The following is a 17,082-nucleotide window of genomic DNA, read 5'->3' on the forward strand; positions in this document are numbered from 1 at the left end:
ATGCAAATGAGTAGCTTTTCAGAGCATTCACACAAGGTTGGCGCCAGTGCCGACACCTACAAGGTGTTGACATGACGAAAGTTTCCAACCGATTTCTCATACACAAACAGCAGCTGACCGGCGTTGCCTGGTGAAACGTTGTTGTGATGCCTCGTGTAAGGAGGAGAAGTGCGTACTATCACGTTTCCGACTTTGATAAATGTCGGATTGTAGCCTATCGCGATTGCGGTTTATCGTATCGCGACGTTGCTGCTCGCGTTAGTCGAGATCCAATGACTGTTAGCAGAATATGGAATCGGTGGGTTCAGGAGAGTAATACGGAACGCCGTGCTGGATCTCAACGGCCTCATGTCACTAGCAGTCGAGATGACAGGCATCTTATCCGCATGGCTGCAACGGATCGTGCAGCCACGTCTCGTTCCCTGAGTCAACAGATGGGGACGTTTGCAAGACAACAACCATCTGCACGAACAGTTCGACAACGTCTGCAGCAGCATGGACTATCAGCTCGGAGACCATGGCTGCGGTTACCCTTGACGCTGCATCACAGACAGGCGCGCCTCCGATGGTGTACTCAACGACGAACCTGGGTGCACGAATGGCAAAACGTCATTTTTTTCGGATGAATCCAGGTTCTGTTTACAGTATCATGATAGTCGCATCCGTGTTTGGCGACATCGTGGTGAACGCACATTGGAAGCGTGTATTCGTCATCGCCATATTGGCGTATCACCCGGCGTGATGGTATGGGGTCCATTGGTACACGTCTCGGTCACCTCTTGTTCGCATTGACGGCACATTGAACAGTGGACGCTACATTTCAGATGTGTTACGACCCGTGGCCCTACCCTTCATTCGATCCCTGCGAAACCCTACATTTCAGCAGGATAATGCACGACCGCACGTTGCTGGTCTTGTACGGGCCTTTCTGGATACAGAAAATGTTCGACTGCTGCCCTGGCCAGCACATTCTCCAGATCTCTCACCAACTGAAAACGTCTGGTGAATGGTGGCCGAGCAACTGTCTCTTCGCAATACGCCAGTCACTACTCTTGATGAACTGTGGTATCGTGTTGAAGCTGCATGTGCAGCTGTACCTGTACACGCCATGCAAGGTCTGTTTGACTCACTGCCCAGGCGTATCAAGGACGTTATTACGGCCAGAGGTGGTTGTTCTGGCTTACTGATTTCTCAGGATCTATGACCCAAATTGCGTGAAAACATAATCACAAAAAGTGGTTCAAATGGTTCCGAGCACAATGGGACTAAACATCTGAGGTCATCAGTTCCCTAGAACTTAGAACTACTTAAACCGAACTAACCTAAGGACATCAACCACATCCATGCCCGAGGCAGGATTCGAACCTGCGACGGTAGCGGTCGCGCGGTCCCAGACTGAAGTTCCTAGAACCGCTCGGCCAACCCGGCCGGTCGTAATCACATGTCAGTTCTAGTATAATATATTTGTCCAATGAATACCTGTTAATCATCTGCATTTATTCTTGGTGTAGCAATTTTAATGGCCAGTAGTGTAGTTTCTCCGTTTCCTTATTAACTGAATTATGTCTGGGAAGAGTAAGAGGTATTGATTTCTGAAACTTCGGACCATACTTCTATTTGACTGCCTGCAGGCCATGACACTTCAAACGATTGAGCTATGTTTGATATTTCCTAAAGTGTAGAATTTTCACACTGTAGAGCTCGCTCTCGAATTTCCATATCAGGAGCAAAACGTATGATGGCGTCTCGAACCACCTGATTTGCATAGAATTGCTTATGAGCATATGTCACGACATTACAACGACGACTACGTTGGTATTGTTCTGCTCCCCATGCCCTGTATGACTGTTTTGGCCGCTTTTGGCAACGGTAAATCTCAACATGAGCAGCAATAACGTGAGTACGTTAACAGTGATGGGTAGAAAGTAACTCGCACATCTGATCAGGAGAAAGACCAGGTTCTTGTATGGGGGCGAGCTGACACAACTGAAACACGCGGGGTGATATCCAAGATATAAAAGGGCCTTGTACAAGTTTAAATCTATATGAAGACAGTAGCTGTTCTCGAAAGATCAGTGCAGCTTTCTCTAGAATAAATGATAATTAATTGAAACCCTCAGCTGCCGACAGGTGTCGTTGATATAATTCGATGGGGACAGCTGAAAATGTGTGCCTCGACCGGGAATCGAACCCGGGACCTCCTGCTTAAATGGCAGACGCTCTCTCCATCTGAGCCACCGAGGACACAGAGTCGTCTCGGTGGCTCAGATGGAGAGAGCGTCTGCCATGTAAGCAGGAGATCCCGGGTTCGAGTCCCGGTCGGGGCACACATTTTCAGCTGTCCCCATCGAATTACATCAACAACACCTGTCGGCAGCTGAGGGTTTCAATTAATTATCATTTAAGATTAAAATTGTTTAACCAAATGACTTGAAATGTTGTCGCAGACGGTTTTCGTAAGCTTTCCAGTCTTCTGCCGCGTCGTCGTGCGCGGCGAACGGCGACGGATATGTTGTTGGCGTGGCTGCACGTTGTGGCAATGTAGTCGTTAACCTGGAAGTAGCAAATGGCAGCGCCTGCTGTTGCGCGAGAACAGATTTAAGCTCTGCCTCCATGGAAAAGACTCAGAGTACCAATGAGTGAAGTGGAACACGCGGAATCGAATAACATACTCATCACCAAAGTGTTATTATAAGGAACACTGTAACTGTACAAGAAAAAGCATAAACACATGAGGGACAAAGTGCATACAACACACAACACGGAAGTGGCCGGCGGGGCCTGGCGCTCCGGCCTGTATAGTTGCTGCTGCGCAAGCCGGGTGGCCTCCAGTGGCCGAGTCAGGCACAAACTACACCCGCCAACTATGAAGCGACATACACACAAATCTGGTAGTTACAGCAGAAACCTCTGGACATATCTGGCTGGTGAAATATACAGGGTGGTCCATTGATAGTGACCGGGCCAAATATCACACGAAATAAGCACCAAACGAAAAAAACTACAATCAACGAAACTCGTCTAGCTTGAAGGGGGAAACCAGATGGCGCTTTGGTTGGCCCGCTAGATGGCGCTGCCATAGGTCAAACGGACATCAACTGCGTTTTTTTTAATAGGAGCCCCCATGTTTTATTACATATCCATGTAGTGCATAAAGAAATATTATTGTTTTAGTTGGACCACTTTTTTCGCTTTGTGACAGGTGGCACTATAATAGTCACAAACATATAGGTACGTGGTATCACGTAACATTCCGCCAGTGCGGACGGTATTTGCTTCGTGATACACTACCCGTGTTAAAATGGACCGTTTACCAATTGCGGGAAAGGTCGATATCGTGTTGTGATCAAAATTCCCAACGGGAGTGTGCTATGTATGCCGTTATGTAGACAGGAGTGACACCACCAGCAGTCGACCAATGGTGTCAACGCCCAGAAGATGACTCCTACGTCGGGTTGAAACCGGTTGGCGGTATAATAATAATAAATGCGATTAAGACTGTTTTTGAATAATTGAAAGCGCTATCTGGTTTCCTCCTTCAAGATAGACAAGTTTTGTTCTTTGTAGTTTTTTCGTTTGACGCTAATTTCGTGAGATGTTTGGCCCGGTCACTATCAGTGGACCACCCTCTATAGTACTACTGTTAACACACTTGAAGAATAGGAGCAGCGAATTTTGCTGTCTTGTCACGGATTATGGGCTGATCTGGGTTCGAAAAAATCATAACGGATGAGTGCAATATTGCATCCAACTTCGAAGACAACTTGTGGTACAACGTGTTTAACATGTACTCGTATGAGTGTATAGTAACTTGTAAAGCGTTATTAACTGAATCAGTATTATACCAGGTATAATGGGCGCAAGTGCAGATGTTTTTAAATGTGGTATACACACCAGTGTGTTGGTTGCTCTTTCTCAGAGTCAAACCATCTTTCCACAAACATGTCACATAATTTACTGCGTAACATTTTCTGCAGTCATAACAGTGCCGCTAAATAGATTACACCTGTCAGTATAGGCTAACTGTTTTGCATCCACGCATCCACACTTCAACACCAGATCTGCTTCACAGGGGAAAATAAGCGTTAATCGATTGCTCTTGTTCAAATGGTTCAAATGGCTCTGAGCACTATGCGACTTAACTTCTGAGGTCATCAGTCGCCTAGAACTTAGAACTAATTAAACCTAACTAACCTAAGGACATCACACACATCCATGCCCGAGGCAGGATTCGAACCTGCGACCGTAGCTGTCGCTCGGTTCCAGACTGCAGCGCCTAGAACCGCACGGCCACTCCGGCCGGCTGATTGCTCTTGTAACATGTGCTTGGAGGTACTAACCAGCCTAAAGAAATACTGCTGCTAATAGCTTTAATTATTAGTTTGCACATGAAAGAAATACTGATGTAATTTTGTTCAAATGGCTCTAAGCACTATGGGACTTCACAGCTGAGGTCATCAGTCCCCTAAACTTAGAACTACTTAAACCTAACTAACCTAAGGACACCACTCATCCATATCCGAGGCAGGATTCGAACCTGCGACCGTAGCAGCTGCGTGGTTCCGGACTGAAGTGCCTTGAACCGCTCGGCCACCTAAGCCGGCTGTAATTTTGTTCAGTCCACTGTTCTCAGTAGAACAGTTTACATTTCACATACATTCGTACCAACTAGAACAGTATTTTATAATGAAGTCATTGGCGTTTCATAATTGCATATCCGCAATTATCTAGCAAACGGCTCTCTTGCAGACTCTTGCCTAGTGGAACGTTTTAGAATCTATTATGGAATAGCCGGCCGGTGTGACCGTGCGGTTCTAGGCGCTTCAGTCTGGAACCGCGTGACCGCTATGGTTGCAGGTTCGAATCCTGCCTTGGGCATGGATGTGTGTGATGTCCTTAGGTTAGTTAGGTTTAATTAGTTCTAAGTTCTAGGCGACTGATGACCTCAGAAGTTAAGTCGCATAGTGCTCAGAGCCATTTGAACCATTTTGCTTAATTTCTTCGTAACTACTTTTATTCTGTGACAGTCTTTTGCACACTGTCAGAAATATCCAGTGTTGGTTCTCACTACTAAAAGTACATAGGTAACATGATTACCCGTTACAATTCCCATTGAAATTTTATTGACTTTATAGACTTGTAGAAGAATGTGACGATGTGTGTACTAATAAACAACGATATTCGAGTCTCTTATACTAAAGTGTCCAACATTGCCAGCAAAATTATCGAACAATTATGCCCATGAGAACTCCAAAATTAAAAATAATTCAGCTCGGTAAAATTCCGTTTACGATGTTGATGACATTGCATTCAGCGAATGCATCTTGTCGTATTTCTGAATTCGGATTCTGCGTTATTACACACTGCAAGGGCGCACTGACATCGGTTCTCCAGACTGCAGCAGCCGGCTATAAAAGTGTAACGCGATCTTTAATGCCTGCGGTTTCTGAAAAGAACTGCGATGCATCACTCTTTTATGGCCGACCATAATTCCAACGTTGATATGACTCGAAGTAGCGTTTAATGCTGCGCTTGCGAAGTGTTTGCTCTCTTTTATTGGCTACAAATCGCCCCCGATTTTGCCAGCCGCTGGTGGTTGCGTGCAGAGACGGTAGCGTTCGCTACAGGTGCTGTGGAACAAAACGTCGTTGACCCATTTGTTGCTGCCGTAAATTATTCGCCACTGGCGGCATCTGACGGCCAGCTGCCGGGAACCCAGTCACGCAACAAGGCCGCCGAAACGAAAGTACGAAACAAATTAGAAAACTAATTTCGGTTGTTTCGGAAATATTTCGGAGAGGCTGTACAAGAAGCTTATAAATTACATGGCAATCGCAATAGCACAATCTTATATTCATAACAACAACATCCAAAAACCTTTGCAAACATTATGACCAAATAAACTGAAATAATCGATATAAATCGGGTATGACCTCACTGTATAATTGAGATCGTACTGAATATTTTATGAAAATAATCAGCTATTTCACCCTAATGCAACTGCTACCAATAACAGTTCTTGATATTTACTGTAATTTATTATGCAATTTATTTTTCCTCTGCAGAATGACCTCTATACCTACGTAGACTGCTAGAGAGCTTAACCCATAAAGTTTATTTCAGTAAAATGCGCACGCGTGTTCTTTAATCTCTTATTCTGGCTTCGACCGACTAGAGTCAGCGTGTGTGAAAAATTTCACTGGCTTATATACACAAAATTTTAAGTACTGTAAAATTGCGCAACTTTTAATTTTAAGTATCGTAAAACTGCGCATCTTTGTGCTACCTTTAGCACTTTTTGTAACACAACCTTATACAAATACGTTGCGACTTTTAAGTCTCACATGAAAGTAATTTTATAAGCTTTAGCCTTTGATTCTGAAAGCAATAAAGTTTTATGTGCAATGAAGTATTCGGAATAAGGAATATTAATTGTTACAGAGTTACCCCCCACTGCCTCAGTTCAGTGGTCTGAGGAAAGACAAAGCCACTATACATTTAATACAACATTCTGAGCAACTGCATGTTATAGGCCTATGCAGCAATAAAGTTGCAATGTGAAATAAAACTTTGCCTTTTTCACTAAACCGTTCACAAATGTCCCTTATTTCATTAATGGGAGTTGTTTTATAAAATTTCAATTTTTACACTTGTTTCTGTAGGTATTTGTCCTGTCTCTAAAGTTACCCCTATAATCTACAGCAATAACGTTTTTCGCTTTTCAATGGCTGAAGGACATTTGCATCGAACTACGCAAATACTATAAAACACAGACAGTACAGTAACTGTATTTCATGTCAAAGCAAGGTCAAACGTATCACACGTGTGAGCAGTATGGAACGAGACACTGGGACATAAGGATGTTTGGATCAGTTCTGAAGAGCCAGTTGGATAGACGCATTGGTTAAGGCGACCGCTCACAATAATCGGGAAATCCGGCTTCGAGCCGAAGTTCAGCACAAATTTTTATGTGTTTCTAGATAATCGTACAACTGACGTAGAATCATATTCGAAACCTGTGTACACATTTCAGGGGAAAACGATTGTCTCCTTGAGCTCTAACCTCCCTTATTTTCTTCTTACCGTTCTTATGGGAGTTGAACTTTGGAAATAGCAGAATGGTTCTGCAGTATGTCACAGATGCTGGTTCGCGAACCTTCCTCAATAAACTTATTTGAAACTATTGTTTTCTTTTCTCAGCGGAATTTCATCTAAACTCACGGATCATTAGCGTAACACTCTTGTACTGAAATGAAGCTTTATGGCTCTAGAGACCTTTTCAATTGACAAACATCTATGACATATACAGGATATCCCATTTATCTTGATCACCCTGCATAACTGTTTGTCCATATGCAAATTACAAAATGTTCCAAGCAAATGTTCTTTAGCCGTCAGGGCGACATCAGTCAGCATGATTGCCTTCGTTGTAGCTTTGTTTTTTACACAGATATGAACAGCGATATGACTTTTTTAAATGACACTCTGTATTTTTTATTCTGTAATTCATTTCCTCTATTAAAGACGTATTCAGAAATGTATCACAGTGTACCATTCACTGATACACAACGTTATTAATTACATAACACAACATTGACTTTGAGCCCGGGATCACAAACTCGTCCACTTGCTGGAGTTGACAGAAAACAAATGAAAACCAGGTAAAAACGTAACACAAAATTGACTTTGACTCTCCTGCACCATTGCCCAGGAGTAGATCATATAAAGGTGGTCAAAGTGATGACCCTGGACACCGATACACTGGTGCACTCGTTGAATGAAAGAATCATTTACTGCTTCCATTGTGGCCTGCTGCAGACAATAACAAGCAAGCGCGATACGTTCCTGCATGTCCTCTGGAGTTGTTGGAATATCGCGATAAACAACATCTTTAATGCATCCCCAAAAAAGAAAGTCCAGAGGATTTAAATCAGGAGACCTATCAGGCCATGTAACTGTTCCTCCTCGACCAATCCATCTGGCAGGATGCCTTCAGAACACGACGTGTACGCAAAACATTATGTGCTGCACATCCATCGTGTTGATAACACATAAGCATTCTGGGTCTTAGCGGTACTTCATCCAGATGAGGAGGAAGAATTCTTCTGAGGAAGTTGGCATAAGCTGTGCCGTTTAGACTTCCATTGATGAAATAAGGGCCAATAATTGTAGTACCAAGCATCCCACACCAGACGTTAACTCTCAATTGACGCTGATGTTCCATCTGTCTAAGTCATCGTGGGTTGTCGCTGGATCAATAATGCACGTTCCTTGTATTTACCTGTCCTTTGTTTGAGAACAAACATTCGTCGGTAAATAGAACTTTGGAGAAGAAGTTCGGGTTGGTGAGGATTTGCTGCTGTGTCCACTGACAGAACTGTACACGATTCTGGAAATCATTCCCATACAATTCTTGATGTAGGTGTACATGGTAAAGATGGAACCGGTGACGTGTAAGAATACGATGTACCCTGGTTTTAGGAATGCCAATCTCGTGTTCAAGCTGTCGTTTGTTCACATGTGCATTCATAGCAACGGAAGCGAGAACAGTAACTTCGGTAGCTTCGTCTGTGCGAGAGCTACGACGATTGCGTTGTCGTGGGTTGAAACTTCCCATTTCCTGAAGCGTCGCAACAAGACGAGAAAAAATGCGTCTGGAAGGTGGGTTCTTGTCAGGATATTGCTCTCTGTACAGTGCCGTTACCTGCGTAGCATTTCGCCTACCTTCAATAACAACAATAAAAGAAAAGTTATGTCGATTCAGTTTGTAGGAATGACAGCCTTTGCTGTATGCCTACTCTACACAACGGTATTTAAAAGGACTAAACTACTGTACTAAATGTACCCGTACATAAGAAAATAGTAGTGAAGTAACTGTTCTGCTAATTTACCTTCCCCATAGATGAGTAGCATTTCTACCTTCTCTTCGTTGGTGTATATTCTGCTCACACAACTCTTCAACTGACGATGGTTGACGGAGTGACGGGTGTGCATTCTACTCTTACTTATGTTTACATTTGTCCTCTGTCAACGTCAGCACGTGGATGTGTTCCATTACCCCGAGTACCTGCACTAAGCACTGGGAGCGCCAACGTCAATCTTGTGTTATGTAATTAATAACGTTGTGTTTCAGTGAATGGTACACTGTGATACATTTTTGAATAGGTCTTTAGGAGAGGAAATGAATTACCGAATAAAAAATACAAGGTGCCATTTGAAAAAGTCATACCGCTGTTCATACCTTTTTAAAAAACAGAGCTACAACCAAGGCAATCATGCTAATTGATGTCCCCCTGACGGCTAAAGAACATTTGCTTGAAACATTTTGTATCTGGACAAACAGTTATTTAGGGTGGCCAAGATAAATGGGACACACTGTATATGAAGACTGAAGCGATGAATGAAAATTTGTATCAAGGTAGGGATTCGAATCCAGGTCTCCTACTTACTAGGCACATGCACTAACCGTTACACCACTCTGGGAGAGTGGCTTTGCACATCTGCACGGACTAACCCAGCATGCATCCCTCCTCAGTCCAAATTCTCATTCACGCCTAATCCCACTTGGTATTCCCCTTAACTAGAACAGCATTGAAGAGGCTCTGCAACTGCATTGGAATTTGTATTGAGGGAGGAGTGCTAGGGTTGTCCGTGCAGTTGCGCAAAGCCTCTGTGCGAGGGTAGTGGTTACCACATCTGCCTAGTGAGCAGGAGAGCTGAATTCAAATCCTGGACTTCGTACGAACTTTCATTCGTCGCTTCCGTCTGCAGATTTATATAATTCATTTCTGAGACTTGAAAAAGTCTCTGGAACCATATAGTTCAAAAAATGGTTCAAATGGCTCTGAGCACTATGGGACTTAACATCTATGGCCATCAGTCCCCTAGAACTTAGAACTACTTAAACCTAACTAACCTAAGGACAGCACACAACACCCAGCCATCACGAGGCAGAGAAAATCCCTGCCGCCGCCGGGAATCGAACCCGGGAACCCGGGCGTTGGAAACGAGAACGCTACCGCACAACCACGAGATGCGGGCCCATATAGTTCCATTCGATTAAAGTACCTATACCTTCAGGCAGGCTACCCCGTTTCGTTCGATGCTGAGATGCTATTCCACTACAGCTAGCGAGACCTTGCAATGCTGTTCGATTTTATGGGTAATACGAAGTGAGCTGAGGCGTGAATGGGAATACGGATTGAGGAGGGGGGGGCGTGCTAGGATAGCCTGTGAAGTTCTGTGCATCTACTATGACAGAGTGGCATAATGGTTAGCGCATCTGAACTGGAGACCCAGGTTCGAATCCTGGCATTGGTACAAATTTTCATTGGCCGCTTCTATCTGCATGTACAGAGTGCACGTTAATAGCACCAACAAACTGCAGGGACGTATTCCTGGCTGGAAATAGATGTATAAAGGTAGTATAAACACGTGTTCGGAAATAGACGATTGCTTGCAACGACAACAGATCGTCCCGGAACACAGTATAGAACTGCATCACATCCACGTCACAACTGGTCTTCAAAGTAACCTACACAAGAAAAATGGTTGAAATGGCTCTGAGGACTATGGGACTTAACTGCAGTGGTCATCAGTCCCCTATAACTTAGAACTACTTAAACCTAACTAACCGAAGGACATCACACACACCCATGCCCGAGGCAGGATTCGAACCTGCGACCATAGCGGTCGCGCGGTTCCAGACTGTAGCGCCTAGAACCCCTCGGCCATTCCGGCCGGCTAACCTACACAAGACTGCAGGCGATGAAGATAATAGCGGTTTCCATGCAGGATACACATTAACGTGCTTTGGTTAAACCGTGTTGGCTGGCCACTCGGCTGGAGCTTGTATTAGGGTTCAATATCCTGTGGAACACTGTCTTCCAAATCTGGTCCGCCGACTCCCTGCACGTTCGTCGTTGTGGAAGGACCCATCATTACACAAACGCTCAACAAAGGCTTGAAATGTTGTTTGATGTGACTTTTGTCGTGCGGATACTGTTTTGGTATAGCCGTGCTGCCTCTCGACCGTTTACATATCTGCTTGGCCGTACACATACATCATCTCTGCTTGTTCCCGACATGAATACCATACTATTCTGCTGCTTACAGTACGCTAAGTCTATCACACAGCCTGCGAGGCCCACGAGAAAGACAGGAAGTGGGTGGTTTACGCTGGCTATCGTCTGATGTGAGAATGCATCTCTACCTGGATTGGAATCATTTGCCGACCGAGATGTCATCGCTTACAAGACCTGGCATTGTGGAATAGATGCTAAGACCCATTCTAGACCTAGTTATGTATGTAGTAATATGCCTTTTACATTGTATACCCGCTCCTGTCGTAAAGTTAGTAATGATGAAAATATACATGTATGGATTAAAGAACTTGGTGTACTTGCTGAGAATGTAACTGTAACTGGTGATGTAACCCTGTACTTTAATCATTAATAAAGTCTGATCAATACGTCACGAAGGTAGTCCTCAACTCGCTCGCTCGCTCAGCTTAGCAGACGAAATGCGTTTCTAAACCAGTTAACTCGCAGCTGGGCGTGTATGTACTAACGAGCATTGCATCTTCGTCTGTAATCTGCTATTACGAAGTCTTACTGATAAACAGTACTACAGAAAATTTAATTTAAGGCCAATACTCGATATAAATGGTATAACGGCCTGTTTACAACATTTAGTCTCTTCTGCTTAACAGTACTCATTACATGCTGGAAGTGGTGCCTTATGCAACTGATAATCATTTTAGTATGATTTTGTTTTACTGTACGCCAGTACAGCCGTAACAAATTATGAGTAGGCCCATGGACTTCTCGTCATTATAGGACTAAGAACAGCAAGATTCCATAATAGCGGATTCCAGCAGAAGATTCAGTTTTCGTTTGTACGGATACGCATAGTTACGAGTTAACACGTGTAGAAACGTAGTTTGTCTGCTGATTCGAGCGAGCGAGCGAGCGAGCGCAGGGCTACCTTCGTGACGTAGGCGTCGCATATCCTGTAATGCACGAAGTACACACGGCACGTGGTCAGCGGAACTGTAATTCATCAGCGCCACCTGCTGTGGCAACGATGAATTTCCGGACACATGTTTATACGACCTTTTGCCCTCCATTTCCAGTCAGGTTCAAAATGGTTGAAATGGCTCTGAACACTATGGGACTTAACTGCTGGGGTCATCAGTCCCTTAGAACTTAGTACTACTAAAACCTAACTAACCAAAGGACATCACACACATCCATGCCCGAGGCAGGATTCGAACCTGCGACCACAGCGGTCGCGCGGTTCCAAACTGTAGCGCCTAGAACCGCTCGGCCACTCTGGCCGGCTTTCCAGTCAGGAATCCGTCCCTGCAGCTTGTCTGTTTTATTAATGTTAACCCTGTATATTCTCGTACTGATCCAAACTAACATATAGCAGCGTCTCTCTGAGTTGCTTGGCTTTCTTCTCTTAATCCGACCAATTTGGGTTCTAAATATTCGAGTAGTACGCAAGAACGCATCGCACAAGCGTCCTAAACGTGGAGGCCTTTGTAGCTGCGCTTCGTTTTCCCAGATTTGGGGCTAAAATGAATGGCTTTACGAGAAATCAACTGTCTCTTACTACGTTCTAGGTTTCCACTTTTGAGTCAAAATGCTTAAATTTTTCTTTACAGTCTCCTGATAAAACATAGTCAGCCAATTCGCCTTTTCTGCAACCGACATTGTGTGCACGATCCATTTCATGGATTGTGTTGAGCAGTCGATAGAGTTATTCTTGGACAGAAATAATTAGTTAGTTACAAACTTCTAAATGGCCGACATTAGTGTTGCAGGAGCAATAGTAGATACTTTAGGAGGTGGTAGTATAGAATAATTTTAATAAAACATGCCATCAAACTTGCATCCAATTTTTTTAGTTGTTACTCCAGTTGCTATAGATTTGAATTTATTGACTGTCATTTTTGTTTTGAATTTCAAGATGTGATGTTGCGGTTCAGTTTACGTAATTGAATTTTTCAGCTGTGTTTGTGATTGTGCTTCGTTGGACAGTTTTATTGTATTGTTTAAGTATGATGTACGTATTTACTGAGTGTAAAGATATGGTAACTGCGTAGGGGTTTGGAATAGAAACGAAGCTTCTGCTTGTAAAGTATATGGTAGACACTTCCCTAATCGCAAAGTACCACATTAAAGAGTGTGTGTTCGTGTATTCTCTAAGTTTCATTAGACTGTTGCAGTGTCCAGCAGTCATATTTCATCTGAACGTGTAAATGAACAGAGTGGTTGTGACCTAGAATACATTTTTCAGTTGGTAATACGTAGTCCTTCAATATTCACACGCAGAATTTTTAAATATTTCAGTGATCCATATTCAAGAACATACTGGATATTAAGTATGCACGTACTCTATCCTTACCATTTACAGTTGATTCATTCAATTCGAGGATGAAAGGAAGGTAGACGATAGGATTTTGTCACTGACTATTTGGAAATTTCATTTATACTTTTTGCTGATGAGGTCACTTTCATTCCTGATGGTATACAACAACACTCGTAACTCACATCGGCGGTCCGATGAACATCCACATGCTATTGACGAGACATTTTCAAGAATTCTTCTCTCTAAATGTGTGGTGTGGTATGACGGACGATCAGCTGATTGGGCCTGCTGTGATACCACATCGTCTTAACAGGAGCCCTTTTATCTAGACTTTCTTGAAAGCCAGCTTCTAGCAGTTTTGGAAGAGGGTCCTTTTGTGACAAGAACGGATATATTTTTCCAGCACAATGGGGACACTGCACATTCTAGTCATCAGGTGACATCATCAAATCTACATGGGTTGGATAAACAGTAGTGGAAACACCGTTATAATTTATACCAGACGGAATTGACAGACACGTACTGTATTACATGCCCTTAATATAATCGCAACGCATCTCGATCACCTTTCCTCACACAGATGGAAGGCGCCGTACACTGTCAGCACGTCAATCTCGCAAGAACTAACATTTATTTAGGGATAACAAAAGTTGCAGTGCGGGATAAAACATTGACATTTACAAAATGAATAAGAAGGAAAAATTTATAAATACATAAAAGGATTTTAGATCGTGGCTGAGCCCATTACAGCCTAAATGGAGTGAGTAATCTGAGGAGGTGAGGAATCTGAGGTTACCACAATGAAACACATAAAATCGTTTATAAATAACCAAGAGTGGTAAAGATAAAACCATGTAAGAGTAACAGTAACTTATTCACATGAAGATGATGTCGTCTCTTGTGTTCCAGTGCATGCCACAAAGAGCTTCCATCATTTTGGAGAATAGATCGTAACCACATGGACCAACATCGGGTGAATACAGTGGATGTTCCAATATCTCTCACTCCCACATATGCAGGAGCTCCTGCACAGGGTTTGCCTTGTGGCATAGTGCATTGTCATGATGTGATGTAGTCCATTGGCACTCCACATAGAGCATGGAGCGAAAGAGATCAGTTGTGATTATTTCCATTGGGGAACATCCCGAATGGAGCCTATCTTGAATGACATCCCTTCCATACCAAAACGCCTACACCTGTCTCTACCATACAACATGGCAATGCTGCACCACCACACATCTCATGCAGTCCCTGAAAACATTGTTTTGTGATCTGATCGCATACCACTTCAGTCTTGATCCATGCGTGTTGCTCGGTTTCCTTAATATGCGGTTAGGGCAGTTGAATTAGCCTCCCACACTTTCAGACAGTACACACTGCAATTGATTCAAACACAGCTGAACCGATCACTGCACTGCTCCACCTGACCTCCTGCTGTCAGAACACATGCCATTGGATCCACATCCTTCATGTTATGGCAGTGTTGCCACTACTTTTTATCGAAAATTAGTAGTATTAGCAATATGGATAGGCAGAGCTTATTACGTTTCTCAGCCACCAAGATCCCTGGAACTTACACCTTTAGATTTTTGCCTGTGACGATGGTTGAAAGTAAAAAACTGCGAGGAAAGAGATTATGAATAGCGATGTCTTCATAAAAAAGTCAAGACTATCTTCACAAGAGCCACATGTCATGTTGCCAAGAGAAAGTGGAAGGTAAAATTTATAAAAAGACTAGTTGAAACTTTGTCTTGTGTAACACTTTCTGTGACTACCTGTTTGGATGGATGATGTGATACAAGGCTTACTGTAACTGGGAGTCTTGGAGAAATGGAGACAGATAGCAGAAGACAATGCAGATGCAGAGCCCTAACTGTGTCATAACGCAGTCCTCTAGGTCTGATTGCGTAAAGTAAAGTACGTTAGTATTTGTGTAAGAAATAAAAATTAAACAGTTGTTATATATAAATTTTTACTCGAACTAGTCTATTCTAGTGAACTGGTGAGGTCAACTCAACACTTGACAGAGGCTCACAGCAGCACTAACACACGCAGACTAACTGTTTTGGTTATCTCAGCACGTGTCCACAACCAACTCTGTGTACCTCGTGTTTTATGCTTTAAATTACTTGTACTAACACCAGAGATTCTCCCACAACATGTGTGGAAATGTTACCACTTTGAGAAACGATTTGTTGGAGGACTGTAGCATACTCTTCCAAAGAGATATAAATCAACTGAATTTAATTCACTGTAATGAAATCAATCAGGATCAAATCAATTATATCTAATGACTAGAAATGATACAAATAGTAGAATGGCAGAGTGTGTTCTGGATCAAATCGCTAACTCAGTGTCATGCTGGTGCAACTCTAGTCTTGCGATGTTCCTCCCATCAGTTGGATACTTGTTTGAAACAATAATTTGTTACAGAAACTGATCAAAGGGTCTCCTCACTGCAGAGCACAGAACTCGAATGAGAGCAATATATGGGGTGGCTGGAGGGAGCTCGATTTACACTGGATGCTTCCCTCTCTCCCCCTCTCCCTCCTCTCTCCACCCCTACCCTTCTTTGGGTGACCTTGTCGCATGCCAACAGCAACCTTCAATAAATCTGTCATATGATACTGGTCAAAAACTGATAATGGAGGCTGAGTCAGCGATTTGGGCCAGAATATATATTGCCCCTCTACGATCAGTCTCCACTGTGTTCTACACTCCTGGAAATTGAAATAAGAACACCGTGAATTCATTGTCCCAGGAAGGGGAAACTTTATTGACACATTCCTGGGGTCAGATACATCACATGATCACACTGACAGAACCACAGGCACATAGACACAGGCAACAGAGCATGCACAATGTCGGCACTAGTACAGTGTATATCCACCTTTCGCAGCAATGCAGGCTGCTATTCTCCCATGGAGACGATCGTAGAGATGCTGGATGTAGTCCTGTGGAACGGCTTGCCATGCCATTTCCACCTGGCGCCTCAGTTGGACCAGCGTTCGTGCTGGACGTGCAGACCGCGTGAGACGACGCTTCATCCAGTCCCAAACATGCTCAATGGGGGACAGATCCGGAGATCTTGCTGGCCAGGGTAGTTGACTTACACCTTCTAGAGCACGTTGGGTGGCACGGGATACATGCGGACGTGCATTGTCCTGTTGGAACAGCAAGTTCCCTTGCCGGTCTAGGAATGGTAGAACGATGGGTTCGATGACGGTTTGGATGTACCGTGCACTATTCAGTGTCCCCTCGACGATCACCAGTGGTGTACGGCCAGTGTAGGAGATCGCTCCCCACACCATGATGCCGGGTGTTGGCCCTGTGTGCCTCGGTCGTATGCAGTCCTGATTGTGGCGCTCACCTGCACGGTGCCAAACACGCATACGACCATCATTGGCACCAAGGCAGAAGCGACTCTCATCGCTGAAGACGACACGTCTCCATTCGTCCCTCCATTCACGCCTGTCGCGACACCACTGGAGGCGGGCTGCACGATGTTGGGGCGTGAGCGGAAGACGGCCTAACGGTGTGCGGGACCGTAGCCCAGCTTCATGGAGACGGTTGCGAATGGTCCTCGCCGATACCCCAGGAGCAACAGTGTCCCTAATTTGCTGGGAAGTGGCGGTGCGGTCCCCTACGGCACTGCGTAGGATCCTACGGTCTTGGCGTGCATCCGTGCGTCGCTGCGGTCCGGTCCCA

At 44.1% G+C, this 17,082-nt stretch overlaps 2 non-coding genes across 2 annotated transcripts; one reads left to right on the plus strand and one right to left on the minus strand.

Moving 5' to 3' along the window:
- Positions 1-2,170: 2,170 nt before the first annotated feature.
- Trnak-uuu (transfer RNA lysine (anticodon UUU)) lies at positions 2,171-2,244 on the minus strand. Its single transcript has one exon. It is a non-coding gene; the product is annotated as a tRNA-Lys (tRNA).
- A 9-nt stretch (positions 2,245-2,253) lies between these two features.
- Positions 2,254-2,327, plus strand: Trnat-ugu (transfer RNA threonine (anticodon UGU)). The gene has a single exon. It is a non-coding gene; the product is annotated as a tRNA-Thr (tRNA).
- The last annotated feature ends 14,755 nt before the right edge of the window (positions 2,328-17,082 follow it).

This window comes from Schistocerca cancellata, chromosome 4 (assembly GCF_023864275.1).
Source record: "Schistocerca cancellata isolate TAMUIC-IGC-003103 chromosome 4, iqSchCanc2.1, whole genome shotgun sequence".
NCBI classification, from domain to species: domain Eukaryota; kingdom Metazoa; phylum Arthropoda; class Insecta; order Orthoptera; family Acrididae; genus Schistocerca; species Schistocerca cancellata.